Genomic DNA, 7,125 nt, shown 5'->3' on the forward strand with positions numbered 1-7,125 from the left:
CTGTGCAGGTGCATAGAGCACCCAGTTCTGTACTGCCTTTCTCACTTCAGTTCTTCTCTAACATTCAATGACATTTCAAGCACACTGTTCTCATTCCTCACTTTTGGTAACATTAACACAGTCACTCTGTTCTAGGAGAAATCTGAATCTGAGTTGTGAAGAAGTAATGTTTCTTCACATTTCTCCAAATGCTGTGAAGAGATCTCAGATTTAATTGAATTAAGATGTGATAAAGCCATCTTATTGCAGCTACCACAGGTTAACTAAGACCTGCCATCCACCCCGCATGAGGATGCACAGGTGACAGAGGCCTACAAGAACCAGACATATATTTGCTATTCTCTGTGGGTTAGCATTTAAGGCAAACTGAGCAGTAACACTTTTCCATGGTTGACTACCTGTAGTTTTACTTTTGTAACAAGAAAAATTAATTCCAACAGAAAAAAAGTACCAGCAAGTCTTGAACTGTAGAGACAAGTGAATGGAGAAATCATTACTTATATCATAAACTATTTCATAGTTCCTTACTGTTCCTAATTTGCATTTAATTTTGTTATTAATTTTTCTCTTGTCAGGTACCAGATGTCATGTTTTGCTACACTTATCTCTTTTATTTTAGTGTCTTTACCCTCCTGTGTTCCAGACAATCCACTATGTTATTACTTGCACACAGAAACCCAGGATAGTTACTATTGCCTTCCTTAGGCTTCCAGCAGCAAGCATATGATATTCAAATGATGGCAAAGGTCCTCAAGACCATTTCTTGTTCCAATTTTGTCATAAACAGCACAATCTACATAAGCCTGCCTACATGCAACTAAGAAGTGTTTCTAGACTGCTACCATTTAAAAAGAAGTAGTAATGAATGACAGAAAAAGCCTGGATACTTCAAAGTCTAAGTCCTCCTTGCTTGTGAACATTCTTGCTTTTTCTATATAAAACTTGTTTTAATATTCATTATCTTTTTCAATATTGCTTGTAAATCTGAAAATGTATGAGTTAATCGCATGTACTTTTGTGGGTTAGTTTTTGAAGTAGCTGTGTGCTTTGAGAGAGGCTGATTTCTGTTGTCAGGGAGTAAGTTGTTTTGTTTGTTGTATGGAGAGGCATAGTTTTCTACTGCAGCACAAATTAAATAGAGCAGTGAAAAAGAATGGTCCATCTGTATCCTCAACCTTCTCTTCCCATGATTTTAAAGATATCCCTTTGCTACTGTGGGTATTATCTGGCTGGTTCTGAAGGGCAACAACAGCCAATTGCTTTCTACCCCTCACAGGGATGTTCTCCTGCCGAATGTCTGAATTCAACACCTGAGGTAATTTTACCTGAACTGTTGCAGTTTACACTGCATCCCATCTGAAGAGACAGAATTATTATATGGAGCAGGCAGTAGGAAGCTTTCTCACTGTATGGACCTCCAGGATCTCTGCCTCAAGAAACCAAAAGTGACCACCAAAGGAAGAAGGGAACTTGCAAACAAACACAGAACTGCGGTCCAAATGTCCCTATGCCTATAAGGATTCTCTGGGCAAGCTCCAAATTTTTTTGAGAATTCATTTGTAACTATATTTCAGTGCTCTGCTGCATTGATTCTGAACAGCACTCCAGAGCAGAACTGCAACATATTTGAAACAATTGCTTTGGCTTTGATTCAATAATTACTTTAATGAGAAAAGTGAGCTGTTTATATTAAGATATCTTGCTTACACAAGACAAGCTGCTTCACCACAGCCAGAATTCATTAATCATTATTAAAGCTGGTATACAGAAAATTACAAGCTCCAGCTTCCCAGGATTAGATATTTCTAAAAGGCTTTAGAGAAAAGTAGCTTATTCATTTGCATGCAGAGCAAACATGTTCATGATCATTGATTTGAAAAAGACTAATGTGTTTGCCTCTTCATCTCTAAAAGCTAGTGATTGAAAAGAGCTATTTGAATATTTCAAAATTAATGAGAAAGGTGGTTCAACTGAATATTCCACTAAATTCTAGATTATTTTCATATCCCAATCAGTGTCTTCTGTTGAAACCCAGATAAAAACATTCTGAGATGAGTTCTTTGGTTTGCTCAGTTCCATGTGTTCCATCATTATCATTTAATAGTCAAGTGTAAAACATCTTTTGAAAAACAACCAACCTGACAGTATTCCATACTTCAAAACTACTTAAAATATGCTAGATCAACAACAAAACTAAAATCCAGACAAAAAAAAAACTTCAAAAGTTTATAATATGATAAATAAAAATGTTAGGAAAAGAGCTAAATAAATGATTTTATTTCTTAATTATTTCTAAATCTCAATGTAAATTTTAAGAAGACTTGTTTTAAATGCTTACTTAAAGTGTTAAGGCAATATTCATAAACTATTAGGCTGCATCAAATGCTGATCAGCCTAGTTATTTCTCTTTCAGCAAACAAGCCTCTCCTTTCACAGAGAGGATTATAAACTGGGAATTATCTTGGGAAATGTTTGGTCATATGTTTTTATTTGTTGCTACAGTCACTTTTATTTATTTTTCTTTGCCTTCCCAGCCAGGCAGATGACTGCCTTTATGTTTTCTGGATTGTTTCATGACTAGAACACCTCAAAATATTTCGACAGCACCGCTATTTTTTTCTTTCTTCATACCATAGGGAAAGGAGGAGCCTTAATATTCCTTAGGAATAAAAGAGAAATTTCATAAACTGGAAGAGGAAATTTCAGACTATCATGGCAAGTCTACACAAAGGATGTTTTGAACCAGACAAAAGTCTCTACTGTTCATATTCTGATGTCCTTATTATTTTGAGCTAGGATGGAAAACTCACAAGAAATAATAGCTTCTATGAAATGAGATTCCTGGAAAGCAAAAATCAGGCAGTGAAGAATAACAGCTATAATTTCCAAACTTCAAACACATGTCATAAATCAGCCAACATACTAGAAAGCCAACCTCTCCTCTCTGGGCAAGGAGAGAGACAGGCAGCAGAATAAAAACCAGTCATAAACCAGGAAACAGACTTGCTTTCTGCCTTTCACTGGATCACAGGATGGAGTTAACTGTCATCAGAAAATGTGGGATTGCACTTCCTCATGGTGTAAGAAAAGGAATCACTTGACCAAAGAGGGAAGCAAAAGCATTAAGTTGCTTTTTATAGCTGCTGGCTAGAAAGCACAGGTGAAAAAGAACCCAGACCAAAAGAACATAGTAGGCTGGATTACTGAGGCACTGATGCTGGAGAAGCCTTTTTATTCTGTCTCCTATTCACTAGAGCACCTCTTCCACAGTTCCTGCTTCCACAGAAACTGAAGGGAGACACTTACTGTAAAGCCTTCTTGCAATAGGCACTACAAGTTTGTTATTTTTGACCACATTAACTCACATTTACCAATCAATTATTCCTTAAATAATGCCTTGCCCCAAACAAACTGGTGTGATTCTAGAGTTTGCTTCTGAATACCTTCCTTGATTAACTCCTCCTAGTTTAAAACTTTTCACCACTATAGAAAGAGATGTATTTATCCCAAATGGCAGAAACAGCTGCTCTTGGGATTATCATCTTCAAAACCTGTGCTCAGCGACTGAAGTTTTAATGCTTGCAACCAATGCATAACTATGCCAGCATTTCCAATGATATTCAATTTATGTAATTTTTGGAAAAGAAACAAAAACTACTGTCACTTGATTTATTGCTTCCTTTGATAACCCCCTGTCTATGCAATTAATCATTGGTCATGAAATACAACCACAAGTTACAAATAATGTGACACAGACACTTCTCCAAGCATATAAGTCACTTTTCTAACACTAAGTTGTTGCTTGGTATGAGGTTTTTTGGCTTTTCTGAATTAAGACAAAGGAAAAATAGGCACTTGACCTGTCAGCTAAGAGGCCATGAAACCCTCGATATTAAACAAGCAAAGATGCAGCTGGTCAATTTGCTCTTCATATATTACAAAAGAAATTAGTCAAAGAATTTATTAAATAACAGTTGTTTTGTGAGCTGTTTCTACATTATTTTTTCCACATGTTCCTTAGTTGTGGTTCCAAAAGGAGGCTTTTTTCTTAGCAAGAGCACATCTGCTCAAGGGGCCTATTTCTCAACCAAAATAACAGCCCACTATAAGCAGTATCAAAATTAATTACTATGTAAATTATTCTGTTTTGACAAATATGATTTAATGAAGGGAATAAGTAGTTCTCTAGAACTAATTGCTTCTTTGTAAACAGACACAGCTTTCATTCAACCAAACATAAAAAGAAGGATTAAATCTGAATATCTAATTTTGATTTCACATCTAAGGTTTGTGCTTGTTATTTAGCTATTCTCCATCTGATTTATATCCTTCAGGGACAACAGTTAGGCACTGAGAAGTCCTTCCAAATTAAAATTATGTGTAAATGGATTTTCAAAGATTTTTTAAAAGCTCCAACAGCTTTTTTACACATTTGGATCACTAAATATTGAAAGTGTGCATTGGCAATTACTAGCACACCAGAATGGGCATATTTTAGAAATTCAGATATTTGCTTACATATAATAAATTAAACTGAAATGTTAGTAGGGAGAAGGTTTTAAATCCAGCCCCTCACCACTACAATTTTTTTTTTTAAATTTGGATATTAATAGCAGTATGAATAAGGAGACTTTTACTTTTTCATTCTATTTTCTTCTGTGGAATTCCCACAAATTTAATCAGAGCTGGATTCTGAACAGGCACTTTCCATTTAAAGTAAAATCAAAATAAATGTCAAAAGCTCTCCTAAATATACAGAGACACAAATATGAAGTTTTTGGGTCAGAACACAAAACATCTCTTTCCAAATATTCAGGATTTTATATTATTGATCAATCTGGAGACAGAGTGAATTATTCTATTGGGACCCTCCTTAGGGCTATACGCAGAGCGATGTCCTGCAATTATAAAAATGCAATGCTAAGGGTGAGATACTGATAGAATGTTCTTGAACCATCATAATAGAGAGGCCATCAAGGCCTCACAATCCTGAGGCACTGAATTGTCCCTTATCCTGCTCACTGATCTTTTAAATACATCCTTTTGTCCTTCTCATATGTAATCATATATTGCAGGCTGACATCATACACAACCATGTCATGAGCCTTGTTGGCTATTACCATTAAGGGAATTTCCTCAGGGAAAGAAGAGTCCAGTTGCTCATATATGAGAATTCTGGAACTTCTCCTCTACCAGGACAGCACAAACTGCTGGAAAATCCTAGCTTGACCTTACAACCTCAGCAACATGCCGGTAACTACAAAATACAACTAGTATTTTTCATTGTTTCACATAACACGCTCAAAACCAATAGTCAGCACATCTATCACCTGCAGCCAGAAGACACTTGAATTTTATCATCTCCCAATTTGCTGTGACTAATTTATTTTGCATGTGCCTTTTTCAAAATCACTTACATTGAAAAAAACCAAACCAAACAAACAACAAACCTTCTGTCACTGGCTTGTATACTTGCAAATGTGGGGCTTTGCAAACCTGATCTCATAGTGGCATAATTATAATATTGGTTTCATGACTCATTCAGTGATTACATGCTAACTGCTAACTGGCCACTCCTTGTCACACACTATTTGCCAACACAGTGTTTATCTAAACCAGAGTGTGCTGACCAAAAAGCACATGTTGTTAAAAATGCACTTAAATTAAATCATGAAGTTGCTCTTTTTTTTTTTTTATATCCCTGTGTAATTTTTGCATGCGCAACACAAACACTGAAGTTGTGTATCCCTTACATTGTAAAATCAAAACAGTATTTGGTTTAGTTTCAATTCTTTTCCATTGCATTTATAGCCAGACCTAAGAACCAACCATAAAAAAAGACTCAGTGCCTTCAGGTCTGCGCTGACTTTGGAGCAATATCATCTTCCTAAGCCCATTCCTGAAGTGTGTTACCACAAGACGGACCACAAAGGGTTAGCTGCTCCCTAGAACTGAGACAAAGTTCTACACACTTCCTATTTTTCTACTGAAGGAGGAGAATGAGAGGGGAGAAAGTAGGAGATTGCTGGGGCCTTTATCAAATCACACTACCCTTGCTGTGCCAGGATTTGCCTGCCAAGTGCCAGTTCCCATAGGGTGGGGAAGTGGTTTTCTTCACTGGTAGCTATTTTCCCTCAGGTTATACCTGAGTGAGCTCCAACGCACATCAACAACTCAGTGCTGTGCCTTCCACAACACGGAGATTGCTCAACCTCTGCTTGAGTAGAACCACACAGAGCTGTCCCAGGCCAAGGCCCCCGCCTGGGACGTTCCAACCTTCCTTCTGTGTGAGGCCACACAAGTGAGCCCCGCAGCTTTCACACACTACAGACTTGTAATGTCCTATCGTATCAGGCCAGAAGTATTAAAGCTTAACAAAACCAGTTCTCATGTTTATAGTACAACTATGTAATCTCAAGATACTTGGAAAGTTCAGATAATGACAGAGTACAAATAAACAGCAAAATTGGGTGCTTTTGGGAAATTAAATTCAACTTCCTGTAACTAATACAGCAAGGCCAAGCTGGAGAGGGAAGAAAAATTTTAAAAACACCAGAAATATTGTTCAAACAATACTTAAATACTGAACTTACTTACCATTGATGCAAATGGGTCAAATGGCCATTTGACCATTTAACCATTTAACTTAAGCTATTCTACTGGTTGCATACAGTTGCCATACACAGTTTGATCTACACAGTAGTGTATGACTGCAAAACTAACACAGCTTTGCTAAAATATATGCTAAGAGTTACAGAATCCATATTCTTTGTCAAGAGATTGACAGATGATAGACCAACTTCTAGCATTTCATTTAGGTTTGGTTCCTTCTACTCGGCCACTGTGAGAGTAGCTGGACACTGGAACAGGTTGCCCAGACAGTTTGTAGTCTCCGTCCTTGGACACTGTCACAGTGGAGCTGGCCCTGGACAACCTGCTCTAGCTGATGCTGCTCTGAGTAGGGACACTTAGCTAGGTAATCTCAACAGGTCCCTTGCAACCTCAACCCTTCTGTAATTCTAAAGGAAGGGCTCTCAAACACCAAATCCAGAACAGTGGAGACTTCTATATTTCAGTGAGTTCTAAAGATGCTAAGAAATAACCTCTTTTTTTTTTTTTCATTTC

Source organism: Corvus cornix, chromosome 7 (genome assembly GCF_000738735.6).
Source record: "Corvus cornix cornix isolate S_Up_H32 chromosome 7, ASM73873v5, whole genome shotgun sequence".
Taxonomy (NCBI): Eukaryota; Metazoa; Chordata; class Aves; order Passeriformes; family Corvidae; genus Corvus; species Corvus cornix.